Raw genomic sequence first — 12,763 nt, forward strand, 5'->3', positions numbered from 1 at the left:
ACAATAAACAAAAATAGAACAGGCACATCAACCCCCAGATCCCCCTCCCCGTACAAACAATAAACAAAAATAGAACAGGCACATCAACCCCCAGATCCCCCTCCCCGTACAAACAATAAAGAAAAATAGAACAGGCACATCAACCCCCAGATCCCCCTCCCCGTACAAACAATAAAGAAAAATAGAACAGGCACATCAACCCCCAGATCCCCCTCCCCGTACAAACAATAAAGAAAAATAGAACAGGCACATCAACCCCCAGATCCCCCTCCCCGTACAAACAATAAACAAAAATAGAACAGGCACATCAACCCCCAGATCCCCCTCCCCGTACAAACAATAAACAAAAATAGAACAGGCACATCAACCCCCAGATCCCCCTCCCCGTACAAACAATAAGCAAAAATAGAACAGGCACATCAACCCCCAGATCCCCCTCCCCGTACAAACAATAAACAAAAATAGAACAGGCACATCAACCCCCAGATCCCCCTCCCCGTACAAACAATAAAGAAAAATAGAACAGGCACATCAACCCCCAGATCCCCCTCCCCGTACAAACAATAAGCAAAAATAGAACAGGCACATCAACCCCCAGATCCCCCTCCCCATACAAACAATAAACAAAAATAGAACAGGCACATCAACCCCCAGATCCCCCTCCCCGTACAAAAATAAACAAAAATAGAACAAGCACATCAACCCCCAGATCCCCCTCCCCGTACAAACAATAAGCAAAAATAGAACAGGCACATCAACCCCCAGATCCCCCTCCCTGTACAAAAATAAACAAAAATAGAACAGGCACTGCAACCCCCAAATACCCCTCCTCGCACTCAAAAACGAGAAAGATCAGGTGTAAAACACAGAATATAAAATTGAGGCTGAACAAAGTCCATAGTCCAAGTCCATATCCAAAATGCGGACACCTGGGTAACATTCTCCTGCTGCAGCAGTAGGCCTTCCCCTCTCTGGAATTGTGTGTCAGGGTAATAGAGGCATTGTGAATGTGTGTCAGGGGAATGCAGGGCACCAGGGCTGTGTATTAGGGAAATGAAGGACACTGGGACTGTGTGTGAGGGGAAGAGAGGTACCGGGACTGTGTTAAAGGGAAATGCAGAGCCACTGGGTCTGTGTGCCGGGGGAATTCAGGCACTGGGGCTGCGTGTCAAGAGACAGTGGGACAGTGTATCATGGTAATAGAGACAGTGGGACTGTGTGTCAGGGGAATACAGGGCATTGGGGCTATGCCAGCAGAGTGTGGGGTATCAGGACTGTGTCTCGGGGGAGAGAGGCACTGGGACTGTGTCAGGAGAATAGAGGCAAGATCATTGTATGTCAGGGCAACAGAACTGTGTGTCAGGGAAATAAAGGCACTGGACTGTGTTTCATGAGAATGCAGGGCTTCGGGACCATGTGTCAAAGGATGCAAGGCATCAGGACTGTATCTCATGGGAATAGAGGCACCAGAACTGTGTGTCAGTGGAACAGTGGGGCAGGGACTGCGTGTCAGGGGAAGAGTGGGCATTGGGCTGTGTGTCAGGGAAATAGAGACACCGGGGCTGTATGACAAGGGGGTATGATCCACCGGGACTGTGTATCAGGGAAATTCAGGACACCAGGACTGTGTGTTAGGAAAGTGCAGGGTATGGGGCTCTGTGTCAGAGGATTAGAGACACGGGGATTGTGTGTCTGTGGAACAGGGGGACTGGGACTGCGTGTCAGGTGAAGAGAGGAACCAGAACCGTGTTAAAGGGAAATGCAGGGCCACTGGGATAGTGTGTCAGGGGAATGGAGACTGGGATAGTGCATCGGGGTAATAGAGACAGTGGGACTGTGTGCCTGTGGAATACAGGGCATCAGGACTGTGTGTCAGGGGGATAGAGGCACCAGAACTGTGTCTCTGGGGAACAGATGGACTGGGATTGTGTTTCAGAGGAACGCAAGTCACCAGGACTGTGTGAAAGGGAAATTCAGGGCATCGGAACTGTGTGTCCGGGGAGTGGGACTGGGACTGTGTGTCAGGGGAATGGAGGCATTGGAACTGTGTGTCAGGGTAATGCAAGACACCGAGACTGTGTGTCAGAAGAACAGAGTGACCGGGACTGTGTGTCAGGGAAATGCAAGACACTGCGACTGTGCAAAAGGGGAATGCAGGGCACAGGAACTGTGTGACAAGGGGAATAGAGGCCCCTGGACTGCAGGAAAAGGGATTGCAGGGCAACGGGACTGTGTTTCAGGGAAATGCAAGACACATGGTTATGTGAAAGGGATAAGCAGGGCACTGGGACTGTGTAGCAGTGGAACAGAGGCACTGGGACTGTGTGTCCAAGGAATAGAGGCACCAGAACAGTGTATCAGGGAACAGAGGCACTGCGCCCATGTGGCAGGGGAATGCAGAGCACTGGGACTGTATTTAAGGGGAATGCGGGTCACTGGGACTGTGTATCAGGGGAATGCCGATCATTGGGACTGTGTATCAGGGGAATACTGGTCACCGGGACTGTGTATCAGGGGAATGCCGATCACTGGGACTGTGTACCAGGAGAATGCCGATCACCGGGACTGTGTATCAGGGGAATGCTGGTCACCAGGACTGTGTACCAGGAGAATGCCGGTCACCAGGACTGTGTATCAGGGGAATGTCGGTCACCGGGACTGTGTATCAGGGGAATGCCGATCACTGGGACTGTGTATCAGGGGAATACAGGATTCGAGACAGTGTGGAGGTCAGTGCAGAATTCCAGTACTGTGTATGTGTGAACACAGGACTTGGGATACAGGAGTGCCAAGATTCCATAAAGTCATTTCCATCCACACTGATCGGCTCTGAACAGGAAGATGCTCCTCTTTGCAATGATGGCTGCTCTTGCCACTTCTCTGGCTGTCACTGACTGGCAGGAAAGTAAATTCAGTAAAGTGTGCCCTGAGAATGTTGACACTCACTCACCAGTGTGGGAATCAATGCAGATTACACACACACACACAATCACACTCACTCACCAGTGTGGGAATCAATGCAGATTACACACACACACACACAATCACACTCACTCCACCGTTATGGGAATCAATGCAGATTACACATACACACACACACACACACACACACACACACACACACAATCACACTCACTCACCAGTGTGGGAATCAATGCAGATTACACACACACACACAATCACACTCACTCACCAGTGTGGGAATCAATGCAGATTACACACACACACACACAATCACACTCACTCCACCGTTATGGGAATCAATGCAGATTACACATACACACACACACACACACACACACACACACACACAATCACACTCACTCCACTGGTATGGGAATCAATGTAGATTACACACACACACACACACACACACACAATCACACTCACTCCACTGGTATGGGAATCAATGTAGATTACACACACACACACACAATCACACTCACTCACTCACTGGTATTTGGATCTGTTGAACACAGACACACACAAACACTCACCAGTATGGGGTCACTGTTGAACACACAGAGACACACACTCATCATATGGAAATCCCTGCCAAACTGCAATTCTCTTGGAAGTTGATAATCATGGCAGCCACCAGCTCTGAAGCCACCTCTTTCAAAATCAAAATTGTACTTCACTGCTTCTTGAGGAGTGACCAGTGATCAGACCCTTCACTATTCTCTGGCGTTATGTTTTGACTCGTCATTAATATCTTTGGTCTTTCATTCTTGCCAGATTCTTTGTCTGTTGTATTTGATGGGTTTTCTGTGAACACTAAGACATTTTTGATACAAGAGACCGCAGTTGCTGGAACTTGAAACAACATACACAGCTCTAGAGGAACTAAGTAGATCATGTATAAAGGGAAATGGGCAGTCGATATTTGGGTGGTGATTCTTCATCAGGGTCTGGATTTTCCCTCCACAGATGCTGCCTGAGCCATTGTGTATCTCCCATGGCTCCACAGATACACAGCCATATTGAGTAACCATGCAAAATGTCAGAGGAATTCAGCACTGCAGACGGCACCTATGGAGAGGAATAAACAACAGGCAGTTTGGGCCAAAATCCTTTATCAAGATACCCATTGGGGTAGGTGTCTGGTGCCCTTCACTGGGTCCTGATTGATATCCAGGCAATATCTGCCTCCACCACCACCCAAGCTCCCGGTTACAGGCACTCACCACTCAGTATAAAAATCCTCCCCCCACATTTTTCACCTTTACCCTGCCCCGCCCACCATAAATGTATGCCCGCTAGTAATGGACATTTCATCCCTGGGGTGCAGGTACCAGCTGTCTACTCTGCCCATGTCTCTCATGATTTTATTGATTACCTGGTCTGCCACAGGTAATCACTGACACAGCACAAATGGCCTCACTCTGTAACTGAGGGCACCGGGAAGTGTTTCTGCCCTTTGATCTCACCTCAGCCCAACAATCAGCACTCCCACACATGTAGCCCTCCTCAGGGCCGAAGCTCTGGAATGGCCTCCCCACCCCTCTCCCATCGATATCTTGGCTGCTCACTCCAAGGAGTTGGGCATCTACTGAAGTAGCTGAGGACTGAGGAGCATTCAGAAATGTGTGTTGTAATGAAAAAACTCCCTTCCAGTCACCTTCACCATCCAGAATTTCTCCCAGTCAGTCCACAGCCCAGTCTGGACCCTCACCCAGCCCCATCCCTCATCCAGCCTGGGCCCATGCCCAGCCCCATCCCTCACCCAGCCTGGACCCTTTCAGGCCACCCCACCTGAAGCCACATCCAGTCCATCCCAACCCGCACCCTCACCCTGTCCATACTCAATCCCAGTCTGGGGGAGGGGGGGGGGTGGGAATTTCTCAACACACAGGTTCCTGGGCTCTCGCTGTGCCTACTCACGACAAACCAGCATACTTGGCTTCCTCCAAGCCCTGGCTCTCATCAGCCCAGACAGACTGAAGAACAAACTGCTGGGGGAGCTCAGCTGGTCTGTGCATCAGATCACATACGTGAGAGAGAGGGTTGAGACAAGGACTGGAAGATGATGAATGGAGCCAGGTGAGGTGGGGGGGGGGGAATAATAGTGAGGGAGGGGATAGGAAAGGTGAAGCAAGGGAGAAGAAAGACACTCAGATTGCTGTGGGGCTGACAGGCAGTGGAACCAGCTGGGCGTTGCAGGTGGCATGACACCTGCTGCAGAAAAACTGAGAAGCTTCTAGAAAAGTACTACATTTACTACAGCAACTACAACACATACTACAGAAATATATTTACTAGAAAATTTATTGGATGATTACATGTAATTATATAAAAGAGGGAAGTGGGAGTTATCTGAAAGTGCAGAGTTTAGTGTGCACAGCATCAGGTTGTAGCTGCCAAATGGAGTGCCGTTCTTCAATTACATTTGACCTCAGCCTGGCAGTGGTGAAGGTTCACAGGCAGACAGGTTGATGCAGGAATGGGAAGGAAAGATGAAATGTATTGTAACCGGAAGTGCAAGGTGGCCATTATGGGTGATCTTGCTGATACAGGGAAGGCCGTGTCAGGAGCACTCAATACCAATACGCCCATTTGAGGCAGGTCCTTGCAATGTTTTTTTCTCAGCTGAAAGGGCGGTTTTGATCTTTAAATGGTGGTGAGGGAGGAGGTGATGGGGCAAAGTGGTGACCGACAGTGCTGTTTGTCAACTATTTGAATGATGTGGATGACAATGTAACATGATTAGCAGGTTTAATTGGATCTGCTGACACTGATCTGCAGGTTCTTTGCAAGTTAAGAAGAGGCAAATCAAGAAGACTTGTTGATTGTTGCTGTTTCGTTCAGTGTTACAAGAATAAAGAATGAACAAACAAAAGAAAAAATAACAGTGGTCATCTCATACTCAGACTAGAGATACCAACATCCCGGCAATAATATTTAGAAGCATAGAAAACCTACAGCACAATACAGGCCCTTCAGCCCACAAGGTTGTGCCAAACATGTCCCTGCCCTAGAACTTACTAGGCTTACCTATTGTGGTGAACTATGTGCCTGTCGGGACACGCCCCTGCTGACTGCTCCTGTGGCTCCTCCCACAGGCCCCTGTATAAAGGAGACCTGCGGCCTGAAGCTCGGCCTCAGTCTCCAAGACCTTGTATGATAGACACTCACTCCTGGTTCCTTCTTCCAGTCAATAAAAGCCGATATCTCGCCTACGTCTCAGTGTGAGTTATTGATGGTGCATCACCTATAGCCCTCTATTTTTCTATGCTCTGTGTACCTATCCAAAAGTCTCTTAAAAGACCCTATTGTATCTGCCTCCACCACCGTTGCCGACAGCCCATTCCACGCACTCACCACTCTCTGAGTAAAAAACCTACCTGACATCTCCTCTGTACCTACTCCCCAGCACCTTATACCTGTGTCATCTTGTGGCAACCATTTCAGCCCTGGGAAAAAGCCTCTGACTATCCACACGATCAACATGCTCCCCATGCCTTATTTAACCAATAGAATAGCCAGCTCCATGTGGTGTGACACCTGCTGCAGAAAAACTGGTAAGTTTCTAGAAAATACTACATGTAATTCTATAAAATTATAAGCATGGGAAAACTAAACTACAAGAAAGTAACAATCCTACACTCATTTTGCAGATGACCCCAAAAACAGCGGTGAAGTGGACAGTGAAATACTTCATCTAAGACTACAAAAGGATCTTCATGAACAGGGGAAACTGGGGCAAGGAGAAGCAAAAGGAATTTAACTTGAACAAGTTGCATTTCTGGAACTTAAAACAGGGCAAGACTTGCATAGTAAGTCGAAGAACAGTGAGACTTTAGTGTACAGGTACATTGTTCCCTGAAAGTGGAGACACCCAGTAGACTAAGTGATGAGTGAATTTTTGAATTTTCTCTCCATTTAGAAAGTAGTCTACTCTTTTATTTTTTCTACCAAGGTGCATGACCACACACTTCCCGACATCGTATTCCATCTGTCATTTCATTGCCCATTATCCTAATCACTCTAAACCAGGCATGGGCAAACTACGGCCCGCGGGCCATATGCGGCCCGTTAAGCTTTTTAATCCGGCCCGCAGAACTTGATGAAATTATATTAATAAACCTTGTTAATGTTTTTTCTCTGCAATTCTGGCATTTTCCCAATATACTATATACATTTGTGGCGAACCATTTCCTGGCACATCCGAACCGGCTCACAATTAGCCAGCGTTCTGGCTAAGGGAGATAGCCTGCGGGGATTTGCGAGCACAGAGCTTTGGAGCCTCTGCGCAGGGGGGGGGGGCAGGTTGAGGGAGGCTTAAAAGTGAGGCTGGGGATTTCGAATAAAGTTTTTTTCTTCGACTGCAGTTACCGACTCCGTGTCGTAATTTTAGCTCTGCATGTAGCACACCGCTACACATTGACCTTTGTTGAGGTGCAGCGTATTACTCCACATTTGCGCTTTACTCTTTGTTCGGCTCGACCTATTTGTGTGAACAGGCGTTCAGCGTCATGAACATCAACAAAGCCAGCCACAGATCCAAGTTAACTGACCAACACCTCAGATCCATCCTGAGAATCGCCACAACAAAACTAAATCCAGACTGCGCTGGCTAAAAAGGGAGACCAACAACACTGTTCCCACTGAAATTAAAAATACGTTTCTTTGTTGTGTTATGTAAAAAATGCATTTGAAAATATTTTTTTCATTAAGCCTTACATGTTACATGTCATTTCTGTTAAGTGATGGACATGAGTAGTGCGCAGGTACACGTACGTTCTCAAAATAAAAAATGCGCTCCAGATCAAATAACGCGCTCCGCATATTGGCGCGCTGTTACTGTTCTGTCCTTGTGCTGGTCGTTGTTGAGTTTTGGCACAGGGGACAATTGAATAAGAAGGAGCAGGACAAGTAGACCTGCATCTCCTACCGTTTTTGAAATACAGTCAGGAGGAGAGTGATGATGATAATATCTTGAAGGATAACAGAATTTTCAGTGCTTTATAATAATAAGTTACTATTAAAAAAAGCTGTATTTTATTCATTTAATTTTCAATGTTTTCAAAGTCATTTCAATAAATAGCTAAATACCATGGGACTTCAAAGACAGATATTTTGTTGTAATGCATTTGTTCATTTTCAATTGAAATTAAAGCACATGTTTTCTACATATCCCATGATATTTTATTTTCTCTTATGAGGTGTATTACCAAAACACTCCGTCCATCTGCTCCTGGTCCGGCCCCCATGTCAAATTTTAGAACCCTTTGTGGCCCACAAGTCAAAAAGTTTGCCCACCCCTGCTCCAAACCCTCTGCAGACTGCCTGTTTGCTCCTGGCGCTCTCATTAAACCAGTTATTCCCGACGCTCCACACAGTAACCAGGGAAGGGTATAGAACCACAGCGCAGATTTTGCCACAATCCGCCATCTTTTGTCCTGGCGCCGCAGTACTTCCGGCGCCATTTCCGGTTCAGCTGCTCGTGGCGGAAAGGGAGGTAAGTCGTTGTCTCGTTACCGACATGCAGGGCCGCGCGCGCCCCAAATTCCGGCGCGGGATTTCATTCCCCCTTCTCCTTCCCTCAACATCCCCCTCCCCTTCCCTCAACATCCCCCTCCCCTTCCCTCAACATCTCCCTCCCCTCCGTAACTCCTTCAAACCCAGGCAACTGCCCTCTTCTCCCGGCCACGGGCTTCCCTCAACATCCCCCTCCCCTCCGTAACTCCTTCAAACCCCGGCAACTGCCCTCTTCTCCCGGCCACGGGCTTCCCTCAACATCCCCCTCCCCTCCGTAACCCCTTCAAACCCCGGCAACTGCCCACTTTTCCCGGCCACGGGCTTCCCTCAACATCCCCCTCCCCTCCGTAACTCCTTCAAACCCCGGCAACTGCCCTCTTCTCCCGGCCACGGGCTTCCCTCAACATCCCCTTCCCCTCCGTAACCCCTTCAAACCCCGGCAACTGCCCACTTTTCCCGGCCACGGGCTTCCCTCAACATCCCCCTCCCCTCCGTAACTCCTTCAAACCCCGGCAACTGCCCTCTTCTCCCGGCCACGGGCTTCCCTCAACATCTCCCTCCCCTCCGTAACTCCTTCAAACCCCGACAACTGCCCTTCCTTTCCCCTGGCCGCGGGCTTCCCTCAACATCCCCCTCCCCTCCGTAACTCCTTAAAACCCCGGCAACTGCCCTCTTCTCCCGGCCACGGGCTTCCCTCAACATCTCCCTCCCCTCCGTAACTCCTTCAAACCCCGACAACTGCCCTTCCTTTCCCCTGGCCGCGGGCTTCCCTCAACATCCCTCTCCCCTCCGTAACTCCTTAAAACCCCGGCAACTGCCCTCTTCTCCCGGCCACGGGCTTCCCTCAACAGCTCCCTCCCCTCCGTAACTCCTTCAAACCCCGGCAACTGCCCTTCCTTTCCCCTGGCCGCGGGCTTCCCTCAACATCCCCCTCCCCTCCGTAACTCCTTCAAACCCCGGCAACTGTCCTCTTCTCCCGGCCACGGGCTTCCCTCAACAACCCCCTCCCCTCCGTAACTCCTTCAAACCCCGGCAACTGCCCTTCCTTTCCCCTGGCCGCGGGCTTCCCTCAACATCCCCCTCTCCTCCGTAACTCCTTCAAACCCCGGCAACTGCCCTTCCTTTCCCCTGGCCGTGGGCTTCCCTCAACATCCCCCTCCCCTCCATAACTCCTTCAAACCCCGGCAACTGCCCTCTTCTCCCGGCCGCGGGCTTCCCTCAACATCCACCCTCCCCTCCATAACTCCTTCAAACCCCGGCAACTGCCCTCTTTTCCCGGCCGCGGGCTTCCCTCAACATCCCCCTCCCCTCCGTAACTCCTTCAAACCCCGGCAACTGCCCTTCCTTTCCCCTGGCCGCGGGCTTCTCACAGCAACTGTTTCCCTCCTTACTCCTTCCAACCTCGCCAATTCTACTTCATCTACCATAGGACCATTGAGATGTTGGAGCAGAATTAGGCTATTTGGCCCATCGAGTATGCTCTGCCATTTCATCGTGGCCGGTCCTTTCAGCCCTAATCTCCTGTTTTCCCCCGTATCCTTTCATGCCTTGACCAATCAAGAATCTAACAACATCTCCCTTAAAAAAATGTGGCCTCCACACCTGCCTGTGCGAAGGAATCCACAGTCTCACCACGCTCTGGCTAAATAAATTCCTCCTCATCTCTATTCTAAAAGGACACCCCTCTATTCTGAGGCTGGTCTTACACTCTCCCACCATAGGAAACATTTTCTGCACATCCACTTTATCAAGGCCTTTCACCATTCGATAGGTTTCAAATAGGTCACACCTCATTCATCTGAACTCCAGTGAATACAAGCTCAGAACCATTAAATGGTTCTCATTTGATAAGCTGTTTAATCCTGGAATGATTTTTGTGAGCCACCTTTGAACCTTCTCCAGTTTCAGCACATTCCTTTCTAAGAGGGGCCCAAAACTGCTCACAATATTCCAAGTGAGGCCTCACCATTGCTTTATAAAGTCTCAACATTACATCCTTGCTTTTGTATTCTAGTCCTCATTTCCTGACACTGTACCACTTCACTGTCCATTCTCCTAATCTGTCTAAATCCTTCTGTAGCCTCTCTATTTCCTCAAAGCTACCTGTCCTCCACCTATCTTCATATCGTCTGTAAAATTTGCTACAAAACCATCAATTCCATCACCCAAATCATTAACATATAATATTGAAAAATCAGTCCCAACACAGACATCTGTGGATCACCACTGGTCACCGGCACCCAATAAAGGAAGGCTCCATTTATTCCCTTTCTTTGCCTCCTGCCAATCAGCCACTGTTTTCAGAATCAGAATCAGGTTTTATTATCAACTGCATGTGACGTGAAATTTGTTAACTTTGCAGCAGCAGTTCAATGCAATACATAATGTAGTAGAGAGAAAAAAATATATAATGATAAATGAACAAGTGAATCAATGACATATATTGAATAGATTATTTAAAAATGTGCAAGCATAGAAATACTGTATATTAAAAAAAGTGAGGTAGTGTCCAAAGCTTCAAAGTCCAGTCCAGTCAGATGGTAAAGGGAAAGAAGCTGTTCTTGAATCTCTGAGTGTGTGCCTTCAGGCTTCTGTACCCCCTACCTGATGGTAACACTGAGAAAAGGGCATGCTCTGGGTGCTGGAGGACTTTAATAATAGATGCTACCTTTCTGAGACACCACTCCCTAAAGATGTCCTGGGTACTTTGTAGGCCAGAGCCCAAGATGGAGCTGACTAAATTTACAACCTGCTGCAGCTTCTTTCAGTCCTGTACAGTAATCCCTCCTTACCAGACAGTGACGCAGTCTGTCAGAATGCTCTCCACTGTACAACTATAGAAGTTTTTGGGTGTATTTGTTGACATGCCAAATCACTTTAAACTAATGAAGGAGAGCTGCTATCTTGCCTTCTTTATGACTACAGTTGGCCCTCCTTATCCGCGAGTTCCGCTTGCATGAATTCAACCAACCGCAAATCGAGAAAACCCAGAAGTGCTCTCTCAGCACTTGTTCGAGCATGTACAGACTTCTTTCTTGTCATTATTCCCTGAGCAATGCAGTATAACAACTATTTTACATAGCATTTACATTGTATTGGGTATTATAAATAATCTAGAGATTTAAAGTATACAGGAGGTATATGTGCGTAGGTTATCGTGGATCGGGATCGAAAAAAATCCTAAGTTCTCTTACTAAGTCGGAATAGGTACATCCAGTATTATTTAGTGTCTGTTAGTCAAATGTTTGTCTTAGTATCTAGTATATATTTTATCTTTCTATGCATATAAAACACCTAAGAACGTATATTTCAGCGCCAGGCTCGGGAACAAAAGTTCCCAAGTTCGATCCAGTGACAGATTGCCCCCAAGTGCACTCTCCATCATGTTGGGTGGATGTGGAGGATCAAAAACCCAAAACCCCAAAACCCAATAATTAAACCACTGTGTTGCTTAGTAATAATTGTAGCTTTCATCGGGGCAGGGCCTTTCACACTTTATCCTTTAAAATTGTTCCATTCGTTGACCAACTTTAGCCTAACACTTTTCCAATGACCGATGGTGTTTCACCTCTTTCCGATCACTTTATTAATTCCACTTTATTTTCAATTGGGATCGTGATTATTTTTGTAAACAAACACTGCGGATTCAGAGCTCCGCAGCCGGGTCCTAATGTCCACAGTTAAATAAGGTCTGGGGTTCCGCTGGGTCCTAAGGTCCACCACATTGAGATATGTTGAATAAGGGACTTTGGTATCCGCAAGGGGTCCCTGAACCAATCCCTCGCGGATAACCGACTACATCAATCTGTTGGGACCAGGTTAGATTCTCGGAAATATTGACACCCAGGAACTTGAAGCTGTTCACTTTCACCACTTCTGATCCCTATGAGGATTGGTATGTGTTCCTTCGTCTTACTCTTCCAGAAGTTCACAATCAGCTCTTTCGTCTTACTGACGTTGAGTGCCAGGTTGTTGCTGAGGCACCATTCCACTAGTTGGCATATCTCACTCCTTTACGTTCCTTTCGTCACCACCTGAGCTTCTACCAATGAGGGTTGTATCACCAGAAAATTTGTAGATGGTATTTGAACTCTGCGTAGCCACACAGTCATGGGTGTCGAGGGAGTAGAGCAGTGGGCTAAGCACACACCCCTGAGGTGTACAGTGTTGATCGTCAGCAAGGAGGATATGTTAGCAACAATCCGCACAGACTGGTCTTCCATTTAGGAAGTCAAGGATCCAATTGCAGAGAGAGATACAGAGGCTGAGGTTCTGCAACTTC

At 48.1% G+C, this 12,763-nt stretch overlaps 1 protein-coding gene across 1 annotated transcript in view; it reads left to right on the forward strand.

The window, feature by feature from the left end:
• Positions 1-8,402: 8,402 nt before the first annotated feature.
• The window catches only part of snapc2 (small nuclear RNA activating complex, polypeptide 2), a 58,561-nt gene continuing 54,200 nt past the window's right edge, over positions 8,403-12,763 (forward strand). The window contains exon 1 of the mRNA XM_059974922.1: positions 8,403-8,461. The gene's annotated coding sequence lies outside the window, so the exon portion shown is untranslated. The remainder of the gene's footprint in view (positions 8,462-12,763) is intronic.

This window comes from Hypanus sabinus, chromosome 7 (genome assembly GCF_030144855.1).
Source record: "Hypanus sabinus isolate sHypSab1 chromosome 7, sHypSab1.hap1, whole genome shotgun sequence".
Taxonomy (NCBI): Eukaryota; Metazoa; Chordata; class Chondrichthyes; order Myliobatiformes; family Dasyatidae; genus Hypanus; species Hypanus sabinus.